Source organism: Choloepus didactylus, chromosome 1 (genome assembly GCF_015220235.1).
Source record: "Choloepus didactylus isolate mChoDid1 chromosome 1, mChoDid1.pri, whole genome shotgun sequence".
NCBI classification, from domain to species: domain Eukaryota; kingdom Metazoa; phylum Chordata; class Mammalia; order Pilosa; family Megalonychidae; genus Choloepus; species Choloepus didactylus.
In genome coordinates, this window is record NC_051307.1 from 80,898,695 (window position 1) to 80,914,871 (window position 16,177).

The 16,177-nt window shown below is 38.0% G+C and overlaps 1 protein-coding gene across 7 annotated transcripts in view; it reads right to left on the reverse strand.

Annotated features, from left to right (window-relative positions):
• ZBTB20 (zinc finger and BTB domain containing 20) overlaps window positions 1–15,269 on the reverse strand; it is a 911,487-nt gene extending 896,218 nt beyond the window's left edge. For all 7 annotated transcript variants that reach the window (XM_037835777.1, XM_037835873.1, XM_037835864.1 and 4 more), the window contains exon 1: window positions 15,204–15,269. The gene's annotated coding sequence lies outside the window, so the exon portion shown is untranslated. The remainder of the gene's footprint in view (window positions 1–15,203) is intronic.
• Window positions 15,270–16,177: the final 908 nt, after the last annotated feature.

Sequence of the window (16,177 nt, forward strand, 5' to 3'; positions counted from 1 at the left end):
ATTCAACACTCTATCCTGAACTGATTGTAGCAGATTTGCTTTACCTTTGATAGAGGAGATTCTGATATAATATCACTCCTGAATCATGTTAAATATAATTTTTTATTGATACATCTACCATGATAAAATTTCATTAAGTATCTAAAAGGACACAATATCATGAGCATGCATAAAAATGTATGGGTCTTAGAAAATTAAAGAGAAAACCAATAAGGTAATAACAACTTTAACAATACTAGATGTGAAGAGTCAATAAAAAATAAGAAAATAGATGGCCTGGTATAGAAATTGAATCATGTTCCCAACAAAACAGGACCCAACCCCTGGTCCTGTTGGTGTGAACTCATTTGTAAATAGTACCTTTAAAGATGTTATTAGTTAAGGTATGCCTAAACTGAATGAGGGTGTGCCTTAATCCAATATGGTTGAAGTCCTTAGAAGTAAAAGAAATTGGTCACAGAAGGCGAAGCCTTGGGGAGAAGCCAAAAGCTGGAGTCAACAGAACCTAGAAGAGAAAGAAGATGCCACCATGTACTCTGCCAAGTGACAGAGAAGTCAAGGACGAAGGAATGAATGTGGGCAACCAGTCCAAGAATGCCGGTCTTTGGGGAAAAAGCATCACCTTGCTGACACCTTTATTCTGGACTTCCCCTAACCTCTAAATCATGAACCAGTAAGTCTCTGTTGTTTAAGCCAACCCATTCTATGGCATGTGTTTTAGCAGCTGAGAAACTAAAACACCCAGTAAACAGGGATCGAAGTAATCTGCCTAGTAAAGGTACAAAAGATCCTGATCAACAAACATTTATTGAATCTCTCCTATCTGCTAGGAACTGTGTTAAACCCTAAGGGTATGAAGATGAATAAAACATTGTACCTGTACTTGGGAACTGCAATTCAATGTAGTATCACACTAAATTTGACCATTTCCTGAGCAACGAATATCAACAAATTTGAGTCATGAGTTAAACTTAGTATAAACCAAACTAAATCAAATTCACTTAACACCTGATGCACCCAGTTTTGCATAATAAAACACATCATTACACAACTTATACATAGAAACAGAGGTGTGCATAACCCAAAATGACAGAAAATCAACGATATCTATTTTTGGCTCTTACACAGATTGACAATTTAGTTTGTAACAAATGTTGAGACTATAATGTAGAATATCTGAATCAGAAGGACCTGGAATCATGTTCATTTTTTTCTATCCTCTTTTTCAGCTCAACTCTCCCCTTCAACAGTATTGCCTTGCTCTTAACCCTTCATTAGAATGAGAAAGATTATTGAGAGCGTAAGTTTCAAAGGTATTTCTCTAAGGATCAAATTTATAAAGGAAGGTATGTAAACGACACAGCTGTTAAAACTAGATGCCACAGATGCAAACAACAAAAAACAAAAGACAAATGTAGAGTACCAATGACAATGAGCCTGAGGGAAAAAGATGTAATGTATAAACTGAATATTGATCAACGTAATGTATAAACTGTAATGTTTAAACTGTAAACTGTAATGTATAAACTGTAATGTATATGTATAAACAGTTTATAAATGTATAAATGTATAAACAGTTTATAAATGTATAAACTGTAATGTATAAACTGTAATGTATAAACTGAATATTGATCAACTGAATATTGATCAACTTCACAGTACATCTTTCTTTTACATCAACTTCACAGTACATCTTTCTTAGTACCCATCTGAAGTATACTAAATGATTATTATACTATATTTTCTAATGCGCTAAAACTAAGAGTCTGAAAAAATATCAGAAATATTGTCACAATGAAAAAGAAGCAGAGGTTACGGTTTAATACTTTCATTATTCTTTGACTCTGTTCAGATGACCTCATATATGTAATATACCTCAACAATGAATATTACCTCTCAAAAACTTGTGAAGTCTTCAATACTTTACAGATAGATGGTATATGATATTTATGTATACAAGGTGTGTTGTGTACATACTGCTGTATCTGGTTTGATGTCATTTAAATTATTTGAAGTAAAAAGAATTCACCTTAAAATCTTCTATAATTCCCTTTTCATGAGCTCATGCCAGCTATCCTAAATATAATCCTAAACATACATTGGCTTTACCTGAGCTGATTATTTGATCCTATTACTCTGATAGAAACATGTTTTTACTATTAAATAATGTTGATCTTTTCTTTCAGTATAGTGACAAATTAAGGGAAAAAAGTCACAAAACAACAGTAGTCTAAATTATTCCACCTCAAGCCTAATGGAGCCTGATTTAAAATCACCAACTCCATGAATGTGGGAAGGAAATAGCTAACAAACAAGAACAGATGTGCTAATAGTAAAAGGTATGTTTTTAGCAGATCAAACTCTAAATTACCTAATGAAATGCAATGAAATTAAGGTATAATTTGAATTTATGTCATCCTTCATAACCATCGGGTCCTTAGGAAAACTAATAGGAATTTTCTTGCATTTGAAATTTGGAAAGCAAGCAGCAACTTTTATTATAAATGCCCTCTCTCCCACCACACCCCATCCCCAGCAAGTGATTTCAGAACAATGACAAAGAAATTTGGTGAACCTGCATCATAAAGATCTTGCAGTCTGTTTTTATGAAGAATTCTGATTTTAAAAATTATACCATTTAAGACAGATTAGTCCCTTCATCCATTTAGTATTGTCTTGCTGAGAATGACATTAAGGAAAATCTTATTGTTTTGACTGAAAATTCAAATAAAGGAAATTAGAAAATGTACCCACAAAACATCTTTATGTACTTGAGCACCTACTGAAGTATATGCACTTTGGCAGGATCTGGGGATCCATAGTCTATCATTTAATCTTTACTGAATTTTTAATTTTCATCTTGTGACCATGGAAAACTTCTCAGTCTCTTTCCTACACATAAAACAGCATCAAAAATAATTAATACAGATGGTTATTTTGTACATTAAATGAGATAGCTTAAGCATTTATGTGGCTGGCACACAGCAGACACTCAGTAAATGACAGCTATCCTCAGGTTTACCACATAGGTTATTATCCTAAATTGCATTTCTTTATAATCGACCTAAACTTACCACCTAGTTCTAGGCTAGTATTGATAAGCATGTCTTTGTACCAAAACCATAGTGGTCTTTATAGCCCAAGCTCTAGGTAACCCACATTTAAGCCAGCTATAAGCTTCCTAAACAAATTTTAAGAGCACAACAGCCTTACAAAGTCAGTAGGATCTGCCTGTTTGAATATATTCTCTCAGCTGGGTTATACCTGATTGAGCTGTGCAGCCTACCCATTTACTGCTCCCTTACTTTTTTCTGTGTGATCCCTAGTTGTTGGTTATTTGATCTGCTTTGATTTACTTCTTCTTGACCTCTAGCTTCCTAGCACTCCCTGCATTTATCTCTTTGACCTGCTCCTTTCTCAAGATTTCCAAATACTGCTTTAATATGTTATCCAGCTCCACTGTTGTCTATGGAACCAAATTAAGCAGCAATTATCAAGTTAATCCATTGTATAGCCTTTAGACAAATTCCCTCTCAGCTTCTGTAATTCTAGGCTAAGAAGTTAACTTTAAAAATAGATTCTACATAGCACCTCTTCCTCCTACTTCACCTTGAGCCCTTCTCTGGAACCTTCTCCAAATCCACTATGACTTTCTTAAGATAAAATTAACATTAATAATACAAGGAAGCACTGAGTGGAGGTGGTCCCAGAAAAAAGCTTTATGATGCGGTGATTAAGAGCTTAGGCTCTCTATAGTTAAGACTTAAATTTGAATTTTTAGGTGTTATTTTCTAGCTGTGTGACCTTGAACAAGTTACTTAACCATTCTGAGCCTTAGCTTATCTTTAAAATCGGGATAATAGGAGTACCTGCTTCAGAGGATTAGGGAATTACTGAGAAAAATGCAAACATAGCCAATGCTTGATACAGAGTAAGCTCTCAATAAATGTTGGCTACTGTCATTGTTATTGCTACTTTTCTATTATTGTTTAGGACAAGAATAGAAAGTGTTTTCTTTCCTTTTCACTCTGTGTCCCACTAATGATTTTACTCGTCATTTTGTACCAATGTCTGTAGTAATTACTAACACAACCCTGGCTCTCAATTAACTAACAATCCAAAATCAGCTCCCCTCAACTACAATTGGTATTACTTTTTCCATTATTTGTATGCATTTAAGCACTCATACCACCTTTTATACCCAATGGTTGATCTAAAACTTTCTTACAATTTCTCCCTATTAGCTAGATATTTGGTTAGCTAGAATAGCTTAGCATCACCTAATATATTGGAGATCTACTGTATATTCTCTCCATAAGCTCATTTATAAAATATTATGAATCAAACCAGAAACATATGGGTCTAGGGGAAAAGAGGGGCGAGGAAGGTGAAGGGACTGCAGGGTTCAGGATTGTACAGCATTCTCCAAATCACTGTTTCCATTTGTAAATAGGTAAAGTCTTTGATGATTTTGAGCATCTCCCTATCTCATTCTAGCAAAAAAAATGTGAGTCAATTACAGAGTATAATTAAGAAGAAACTAAGAGTGAAATTTTAAATGAAAACTTGGGGGTAATCATTAAATCAAGATCTATCAAGCAGATGCACATGGACTGTGTGCAGCTGTTTCTATACATGACAGTGCAATATTTGCAAAGTCGTCTCTAACAGATTCTTTTCACTATCCCTGATCAAAATAAAGTCAAACTTCTTTGCCTACCTTATCAACCCTCCTATGTAAACCATCCCTGGATGGATGAACGTAGGATCACAAATCAAATGCAATAGTTAAAAATTACTACTTTTATAAGATCTATATGGAGATCAATCCTGATTATTCAAAGTACATTTACTTTGGATCTTTTGGGACTCAAAAGACAAATTTTACTCTTTTCTTTGAAAAAATTGGTCTCTCTATCTCATGGCATTAAAAAATAGCCAAGTTAATTCAATCTGTTATTACCTGCTTTCTCCAGTTAAGCAATTTTAAACTTGAGTGAACTGCAAGGACTCATGTTTATAAATTTCATTACAAATATATCTTCTTGAATAAAGGTGAGTTAGTTAAAATATTACATAAGCTAGTAGTAAGTTTATTATACTTACTGTTTATAATGAATTATAAGTACTTAATATTATTTATCTACACTGATACTACAATACTACAATTGAAAGCAAGTATTAAAATGAAACTTTTCTCAAGCACTAAAAATAAAATGCAAAGTCAAATATTTTACATAAACTCTTTCCTATTATCCTAAACATCACATTCAGTAACTTTATCTAAAGCTAAAAGATTTAAGTGTTGAAAGGACACACACTCATATTTTTAGAGCTAAAGAGGACAAAAAATGTGAGGTAGAGATCCAAACAAATTATATGACGCACCCAAGAATACAACTAGTTAGTGGTAGCACTAAACCTAGAACAAGCTCTCCTAACTCTACATCCTGGAATTCTGACATAATAAGAGAGTTACATCTAATATATGAGGGATTGAAAAATTAGATATTGTCCCCTCAAGTTAAAACTCTCCTTGGATTTAATGACTTTTACTTACTTTCCTAGGAAAGTAAGTTAAAAATAAAACCATAAAATTGTAAAACCTGATTGGAACTAATGAAATTACAAAGAAAATTTATGCTTTCCCTTAAATCAAAACCATGGAAAAGGAGGAGGATCCAAGATGGCATAGAGAGGAGTGGAAGCTAAGTAGTCCCCCTGGAACAACTAAAAAAAAAAAAAACAGAAACAACTAGTAAATAATCCAGAATAACTGCGGGGGGATAAACGTGACCATCCACTCATCATACACCAACCTGAATTAGGAGGAATGCCCGAGATGACAGCATAAAATCTGTAAGTAAAAACCGCAGAACCAAATCGGGAGACCCCTCCCCCACAGCCCGAGCTACAAAGCCTTGTGGTGCCAGAGAGAAGCTTTCTCCCAGCAAGCGAATATTGCTCAGATGACCTCCAATTGGGGTATTAATTAGCAAATGTGAACTGCTCACTATGAGGTACAAGTCCCCAACAAACAGAGGCTTTGAGTGACGACTGACCTTGGAGAGCCGGAGGTGCCTTGGACTAGCTCTGAAGGGGACTCTCTGTTCCTTTTTTGGTTCAGTGGAGAAAGCCTCAGTCATTTTCAGTTCCCAGTTCTGTGACCCAGACAAGGGTATAGCACAGGCAGAGAGAGACCACTGAAATCCTACTGACCTCCACATAGGGGGTCTATCTTCTCTAAGAGGAAAGGGGTGGGGCCCATCTCTACTACTTGCCTTTCATTCAGAACTTGGGGAAAAACAGCCACACCTCCTTACACCAGTCAAGAATTACAGGCTAACAAGCACCACCTGCTGGGCAGAAAAGCACAGTGACCTGAGGCATCACAGGGTGTACCAATTTTCTAAGATACATCCTCAGGGAAACCAGATACTGAATATTTCTTCCTTCTGGGAGCTGAGCCCACTCTGGTCTGGGGAGGCCTGATTGGGGTAACCAAGGAAACCATGCCTAGACAACAGAAAACTACAAACTACACCAAGAAAAATGAGGTTATGGCCCAGTCAGGGGAACAAACTTGCACTTCAACTGTGATGCAGGAATTGAAACAACTAATAATAAGTCAATTCAAAAAGTTTAGGGAAGATATGGCAAAAGAGATGAACCGTATAATGAAAACACAGGACGTACATGAGGTAGAAATTGAAAGTTCGAAAAACCAATAGGCAGAATCTATGGAAATGAAAGGCACAACACAAGAGGTGAAAGACACAATGGAAACATACAACAGCAGATCTCAAGAGGCAGAAGAAAACACTCAGGAACTGGAGAACAGGGCACCTAAAAACCGACACACAAAAGAACAGATAGAGAAAAGAATGGAAAAATACAAGCAACATCTCTGGGAACTTAAAGACAAAACGAAAAGCAAGAATTTACGTGTCATTGGTGTCCCAGAAGGAGAAGAGAAAAGGGGCAGAAGCAATAATAGAGGAAACAAGCAATGAAAATTTCCCATCTCTTATGAAAGACATAAATTACAAATCCAAGAAGCGCAGCGTACCCCAAACAGAATAGATCTGAATAGGCCTACGCCAAGACACTTAATAATCAGATTATCAAACATCAAAGATAAAGAGAGAATCCTGAAAGCAGCCAAGAGAGAAGCAATCTATCACATACAAAGGAAGCTTGATAAGACTATGGGTAGATTTCTCAATAGAAACCATGGAGACAAGAAGGAAGTGGGGTGATACATTTAAGATATTGAAAGAGAAAAACCACCAACCAAGAATCCTATATCTGGCAAAACTATCCTTCAGATATGAGGGAAAGCTTAAAATATTCTCTGACAAACAGACAATGACAGAGTTTGTGAACAAGATACCTGCTCTACAGGAAACACTAAAGGAAGCACTGCAAACAGAAAGGAAAAGACAGAAATGAGAGGTTTGGAAAACAATTTTGGGAGATAGTAGCACAGCAATGTAAGTACACTGTGAATATGGTTGAAAGAGGAAGGCTGGGATCATGTGGGTCACCAGAACAAAAGATGAACGATAAAGACTGGGACTGTGTAACTCAGGGAAACCTAGGGTGCTCAACAATTGTAATAAAAGGTACAAATATGTTTTTACATGAGGTAGAACAAATGAATGTCAACATTGCAAGGTGTTAAAAATAGGGTGGGGTTGGGGGGAAAATACAATCAATGCAAACTAGAGGCTAGAATTAACAGAAACATCGTATTATGCTTTCTTTAATGTAACAAAAGCAGTATACCAAAGCTAAATGCATATGGGGGGGTGGGGAATAGGGGAAGGGTATGGGACTCCTGGCATTGGTGATGTTGTCTGACTCTTTATTCTACTTTAGGTTAATGCTATCTTTCCTTTTGTCACCTTCTAGCTATCAAGTTTGTTTGTTTTTCTCTCTTTCTCTTGACTTTTCCTTTTTGCCTCTCTGCCTTCTTTGACTCTCTCTTCTTTGGGGAACAAATGTCCTTATATAGAGAGTGGCGATGGTGCTCAATACGTAAATACGTGACTATACCGGGAACCAACGATTGTTTACTTAGGACGGAATGTATGGGGTGTGAACAAAACCATCCTAAAAGAAAGGGGTTGATGAAGAAAGCTTGAGGGCACTATATTGAGTGAAGTAAGACAGATACATAAAGGCAAACATTGCAGGGTCTCACCGATATGAACTAATTATAATATGTAAACTCATAGACATGAAATATAAGTTAACAGGATATAGAATGAGGCTAAAGAATGGGGAGCAGTTGCTTATTATGAGCAGAATGTTCAACTAGGGTGAACTTAAACGATTGGAAATGGACAGGGGTGATGGTAGCATGTAATGAGAATAACTAATGGTGCTAAAAGGTGTGTAAAAGCGGTGGAAAGGGTAAGCTCAGAGTCACGCATATCACCATAAAGAAAGCTGGAGGTGAAAAGATGGGAATGTATAAAACAGGGAATCTTGTGGTGGACAATGTGATTAACTATACAAATATTAGAAATCTCTCTCATGAACTAGAACAAATATATGACACTATAACTAGAAGTTAATAATAGAGAGGCATATAGGGAAAAAATATATACCTATTGCAAACTATATACTACAGTTAGTAGTATTTTAACATTCTTTCATCAACAGTAACAAATGTACTATACCAAAACTATGAATCAATAATGCGGGGGGGGGGAGGCATGGTTAGGGATATGGGAGGATCTGAGCTTCCTTTTTTTTGTCTTTATTTCTTTTCCGGAGTAGTGAAAATGTTCTAAAAATTGAAAAAAAAAAATAATTGTGTTGATGGATGCACAGCTGTATGGTAGTGCTGTGGGCAAGTGATTGTACACTTTGGATCTTGGGATAGTTGTTTGTATGGTACCTGAACAATCTCAATTAAATATATATATATAAAAATTTGCTAGCCAGAAATTTTGACTGTAAAGCAAATTTGAATAAATAACCAGTTCCTGATGAAAAAAAAAAAAAAAAAAACATGGAAAAGGACATTTGTATGTTTAGAGGAATCCAGAGATTTGACAGTTTGTGGGTGTGTGGGTATGTGTGTCTGTATTGTAAGAAAGGAATAAGTTTCGTTTTCACATAGAGACAGCATGGAATAAGGGAAATGGAGGCAAAATCAGTTTAAACAAGCCCCAGACAAAGAGAAGAGAGAATCTGCCTGATGTAAAGAGACATGAGGTAGTATCAGAGGCGGGAACTCACAGCAAAAAAATAAAAATTTGGGGGGGGCATTGGCTAATCAGTTCAAAATCTCAATAATGAGCTAGTTGGCTCTCTGGGATTGGCTGTACAAATTAAAATCTCAAAAGATGAATTAGTTAGTGTTCTCGGATAGGCTGTAACCTCTGTAGTACCCAGTCAATGGGGAAACAGGGGAGGGACTTGCGAATTAGGAGTAGGAGATTTAAACATCGCCATTCTCTTCCTCTGGGGCGCCAGCCTTCCGCGTGTTTGGCTGGACGCCCCATCTTGCAAGATCGTAAATAAATTCTTTTCTCCTCCAGAACCGAGAGAGCGTTTATTCCCTTACAGGTACCGCTTTATTTCCGACATGTATGTTGGCTGTATTTGTTTGTTTTGGTTTGGTTTATATATTAAGAGGTTCTTCTAGTTTCCTTTTGCAGTGGTAGTCTGTTTCAAAAATGAGGATACTCATAACATGAATTTCTGATAATTTACAAAGAACTTAAGTATAAATAAGTAAATGTCTTGAAACTTACTAATTTCAAAATCAGTAAGGAAATAAATAATCAAAAATTTCAAACTAAAAAGCCGAGCCTTTTTAATATTGCATTGAATTGGAAATAAAGAACATCTAAAAAAATAAAATGCAAATGAAAAAGATTAAATCAGTACACCCAACTCTTTAAACTGTGTATATTTTTCCGGAGGTGCATATTCATGAGATGACAGTAGAGACAGGCTGGCTGCTTTGTTTGACTATAGTTCTGTTTACCTCATAATGTCAAGGATGGATTTTGACACTCACAGTATTAATATTGCTATTTTTATTGATATAATTAGCACTACTATAAATACTTCCTCAGCCTGCCATATCTAAGTATATCATTACAATCAACAACCTTAGGGCTTCTTTTTTCATATGATGCCTTGGAAACAGACTGCTAGCCCAAAGATCCAAAGTGACCTCATGATGTGGAAATTACTGAAGAAAATATTGCCCTGTCAATAGAGACTACTGTTTTGTGTATGACTTCACTAAACAAACTAGTTTATATTTGTTTGAAACTAAAGTTTCTCACCAATCTGCTGTTTCAATTTCACATCACACCATATTGTACCTAAAACAGGCAATCTGGATTCTTATTGCTACTTTTTTTTTCCCCAAACAGCTCAGGAATGGGTTTGAAATGCAAGGCCTGAATATACAAACCAAAAGAATGAAGAGACCCAAAATTCAGAATGACTAGGTAAAAATAAGTGTGCTTAAAGCCATTTAAATAACTGCTAGTGGGTGGCCATTTGTGAGTTTTTGATCATTACATAAAAGCAAAACTGAAATACATTTTATCTTGCCTCTAGATCACATCAGCTATGACAATAACCTTATCTAGACCTTGAATAGATTTGTTCATAAAATAGAGTGGGGTGACTAACCTAGTAAATATTCAACACAGAGCTTAAAGACACAAACAAAATGACAATAAACTCAAATAAGTTTATGGAAATTTTAAACTAGTACATTAAACATTTCTTTGTCTCTATCACTTGACAGATGGTTAGCTCTCACACAGTCTCATATCTCTGGCAAAGAAATGACTGTGTCTAGTCAATAACATCCCCAAATTTTGAAATTTTAAAATGCACTGTACACATACTTCTACTTACCTTAAAAATACGAATATCAATAGAATTAGTCATGCTTACTTATTACTGTAAAAATTTGACCAATGTCAAGATTTTATCTTTTGCCCAATGAATAGCTCTTCTTGAAACTCTCAACTCTCTTATTAGATGGATTCAAGGTTCTAAGAACTCTGCACTTCAGATTTCATTCATTGTATAGACTGCTTGGAAATAGTGCTTCAAAAAAAACTTACAAAATGTAAAACTTTAGTCCAAAATTATTACAAAATGTACAAAGATTTAATTAGCTTGTGTTTCTATGTTGTTCAGAAGAAAGTTATGGTAACAAAGTGAATTAAACACATTCACCTGGGACCTGTGAATGCATTCCATGTTAAGGAAAAATACTGCTCATATATAAACATATACTAACAGATACACAAACACACAGTGGTCAATAATCCTTACTAGAAATAGGAAAAGAACTTAGTTTTTACCATTCCATTAACTACATTTCCACTTTGTTCTTTAAAAAAGGATTTCAATTAAAGCAATATAATTCACTTCCTTTTCTTCCTAAATCTTCCTATTTATAGCTTTAAGATGCTGGCAGATCTATATACAAATAGCCAGAGACAACCTTAAGATGATCCTAAGTGCATTAATATGTACCCTTTCTGGAAGAGGTGATTATGTTCAAATTAGCATAAATAGAGACCTAATATAGGTACAGAAATGCACACCCTTCACAGCAGGCAATGGGAGGACCGCACAGAAGAAGGATTGTGTGTAAAAAGTTACCCTACTTAAGAACTGAACTTGTATTTGGCTAGCAAAATAAAGACTCACCGTGAGAGAGAAAAATAATGAAAATCAGAACGTGTTATTTGAGAACTATGAACTAAATTTTGAAAAGGCAAGATACCTACTTCTTGAAGCAACAAACTCAACCTTAAATCAAATACGCCCTTAAACTGGCACCAAACTTCTTTCTGTTAGAAATCTAGGATTTTTACACCCACAGACCTAATAATTAGATTTAAAGTAATGCTAACATCTTCTGTAAGGTTTCTTTTGCATTACAAATGGTCTATTAAATAAGTGAAGTGCCAATCAAATGCTTTTGTAGTTTGAAAGAAAGGTTTAAATAACAAGGCATTTTTGCAGGCCTCTTTATTGTCACTTATAAATTTATTATAACAAATTTCCATCTTTTCTTGATAAAACCACAAACAAAAAAAATTTAGGCACTTGATTTTTCAGAAATATCTTGATAACAAATACTAACCAAAAATTAACAGATATTCTAGCTTTTGTTTTGCTAACAAGACAAGGCTCCATAAGCCCACCCTCAATCAAACTTCTCTGTAAACTCTTTCAAATCATATTTCCTAACACACAAAAGCAGCTAGGTTTTAAAGCCTCATCCAAAAAATCTCTCCTAACAAAGTTAAGTACACAAGTTTTAGGTTACATTTAGGTTACATTAGAATGTAAGCTCCACAAGGGTAGTTTATTTCATCTCTTTTATTCATAGGGATATCCCAAGTGTCTACAACAGTGACTGGCACATAAGACAATTTGGTGAATCCAACCATCCACTTCAGAAAAACATGATAATTTCAAAAAATAAAGCAGAGCCCCTCAAGCTCCACTTCTGTATTCCAAATGTTCTAAAGAATTTTCTTTTTACCACTTAATCTGAATATATTTAGACTAATCTGCAATTTATCCTATACATTTTAGAACCTTTACAGGAACTTAGTTGTATCTTTAATTGCTCTTCACAACATAATTATTCTAACATTTTTTCAAGGAAGTCCACAATTTGGCAAGAAAGTCTTCTGAAGATGTTACCACCAAGATAAAAAGAATTAATGAAAAAATGTTTTTCCTTAGATTTTCTTCCTATATAAAGTAGTCAAATTCTTATTAATTTGATAGCAAGAGATGTTGAATATTTATGGATCTTAAAAATTTTTGGACCTAGTTACTTAACTAAGAAATAGGATCACATCAACTACTAGTTCTAAACACCCATGAACCCCTCAAAAGTATAGCCCCACTACAAAAGTTTCTCTTTTCTCTATCATTCCATTTAATCATATTCTGTCTTTCAGTGTACAAGATCTGTATTTGTACTTTCTTGGTGTAGGTAGCAAGCTTTACATATTGGCACCTTACCTGTCCTACAGGTAAACATAAAAACTTCTTCCAGCACATGAAAAATTTGACAATGTTTAGTCTTAGACTAAACCTGTTAAAACCTGGACCTTGCCATGAAAGATGTACTGCTTTAGGTGCTGGTAGCCAAATAACTTGACACCTGCTCTTCATATGAAAAAGCACCTGTGAGCTCTGTAATCACAAAAGCAAAAATACTAAACTGTCCAACTCTCAGAGCAGCTATTGTTTTTAGAAAACTCACTTTTCTTCTTCTCACCTGTTTATTTGAGCACCACGTGTTCTCAAGCATAAAGTCCTCCAAAATTAAGCTCAATAGATATCACAATCTCTATTTTAGGAATTAAACCTTGCACACTGAACACTGAGTAACATTCAGCAATTCCCCAAGGACAATTCCAATAGCTTTCTTGGGAGGCTGTTCCTGAGAGGGAATAGTTGTATGGAGGAATGTAGATCAACTTTGATACATTCTGATTAAGAACAGCAAAGAGCAAACAATGGTATGAAGATCAATGTAAACTGGGTAATTTTTTTTCCCCCTAGAACTACATAAACGCCTAGTTGTAAAGCAGAAATGCATAAAGTAGCCAAATCTTGACCGGTCAAAGGCATACATGGGGGAAAATGGGGTTATCTAGCAATTCCTATGTGATAACAAAGGATGCTAGGGATTAGGAGCGACAACAGGTATGGAAGTGAACTGTTTATACATGTAAGGATGACGGATTATCGTTTAAATTTAGTGTTTACACCTATAGAATCTATTTTTAAAATAGTAATTATAATTTCCGTTTAAAGCTTTCAATCTCAACAATTAAGCCAGTAACTTTAGAATAGAGTTCACTTGAAAACACTGGGTGAATGAGTGACCTGTGCTAATTTTATTAGCGGAAACTTAAAACATGGCCACACAGTAAGAAAACTCGATTTTAGCAGCATTTTGATATTTTTAATGACAATTACCACGTCTAGAATGTTAACATGTTTAACTTAGCTTGGACTTCGAGGACAGTATTACACCCACAGGCTTCCAAACTACTTCCTATTTCACTCACCTTTTTATTGGAGCGCTGTCATCCTGCTACTCACCCCACTCAACTCGGTTCAGAACAAGAGATCAGCGGATTACTGCGCTAGGTAGTGTAGCTGTACGCCATATTGTGTTTTTCGCTAATGTTTATAGTTTGTGTGTGTGCCTAGCATATGTTTGTGCGAGAGTGTTTATCAATAGAACTTTTAGAATATCCCTGCCTCCTGCCTTCTCAGCATCCTTAAAAAGGATAACAGCTTCTGGAGTGGCGGGTGGGGGAGTGGAGTGGTACCTGGTGGTGGGGGGAGGATCAGAAAACCACGCAAACAGGAATTCATTAAACAATTTAAGACAAAGCGCATTTCTTTTAAACTTTCAAAAAGCTTCCAACTGTTTTATCTCAGGTATCGAAAACGCAAAACATTTTTTAATGTTTCCAAAGAGGCCCAACGGAGGATTGAAAAAGAAGAAGTGTGTATTCCCTTCCCAAGCCGCCTCCTCTAAACGTAGAAGCGCAGCAGGAAGGGGCCGGTGGCTCCGGCGTCTGGAGAGGCGTCCAGCGGTTCTGGGTCCAGGACACCTCCCGCCCTCCCCCCCGCCACCACCCCCCACCCCAGTTCTCTGAAGACGCTCCAGAGACCGCGAGAGCCATGGCAAGCGGGGAAGGGCGAAAAGGGAGGGGGCAGAAGACAAGCGGGCGGCGGTAGCAGCTCCTGAGCCCCGGCTAGTGCCCCTCAGCTCCTCTTCTTGGAAGCAGCAGCTCCAGGCGCAGGGAATAGAAAGAAGGCAGAAGACACGTTTCCAGCTGCGGGACACCACGCCCGCTTCTGGATTCGGAGACCCACCCGCGCTCCCTCCCTCCCCGCGAGGTCGGGCGAGGCCGCAGCCAGGCTCGAGGAGGAACGCCTGAAGGGAGGAGGAGAGGGCAGAGAGCGGGGGCGCGCGCGCTCGGCCGGCCAACGGCCCGCGGGCTCGCAGCTCAGTAACTCCCTCCGCCAACCACACCCCACTCCTCTCCTTCCCCGTCCCGCCGCCCCCCACTCCAAGCACCTCGCAGACGTCTCTTCCCCCTCAGCACGCACACACCCCTCCCACCCGCCCCACAACAAATTAGAGTTTTTGGCGTTACCTCCTCACGCTCTTTAATCTTCTTTCCTCAACTCCTAAACTTCTCCCGCCCCTACTTCTTCGGCAAAAGGCCCACATTGGGTGCCTCACGCCGCGGACCCTCTATCTTTCCCCTCTATTGGGTTGCTCCCATGCCACTCTTGGCTTCAGTGAGCCAATAAAAATGGGACGCCCCTCGTGAGGTTGCCGCCCATAAACAAAATACACTCTTCCTTCTCCCTCCCGCCCCACCGTTATCTACATATTTCCTCATCTCTACCGCCTTCGATTGGGCTAGAAGAGGCCCAATCCGCTATCTCAAACATACATTGGGGCGCAGAAACTTCGCTCAAAGAACTGTTAATATGCGATTGGTCGAAAGTCTTCCCACCCTTCCCCCGCCCTGCCCCGCAGCCCCTTCGACCACTCTGAAGAGGTCAGCCGTATCTCGTTGTTCAGTGATCTGAGAGGTAAAAGACTATTGGTTAAGAGAGCCCGTCAGAGCGGACTGGACTGAACCGTGATTGGCCAATACGGAGACGATCATGTTTGGTTGTCTACTACTCCGCCCCTCCCCTGTTTTTCCTTTACGCCCCCGCCCCCTTCCGACTGCTTTTACTTTCTACGCATTTCTATTTCCTCATTTATTTATTTATTTGTGATAAACTTAAATGACCCGGCGACGGAGGCGGGACTCGAGGCGAGGCCCAAAGATGACAGGCGGCGGCGTAGGGCCAATTGCCGAGGGTACTGCAGGGTGAGGGGCAGCGGCGGTGGCCAGTGAGAGGCAGGTGTCTGGAGCGTGCTAGGCCTATGGAGCTGGGATGCCCCAGCGGAGGCGGTGGTTGCCCGCTGTCTGGCGCGGCGACTCCGCGGGGGGAGCCGTGGGGTGAGGGGTGTTGCTGTCGCCGGAGGCCGTGGCAGCAGGGTGGAAGCTAAATTCAGGGCGGTGGCGCGCAAGCTCACAGTAGGTCAGGCTTGATTTTCGGTCAGAGG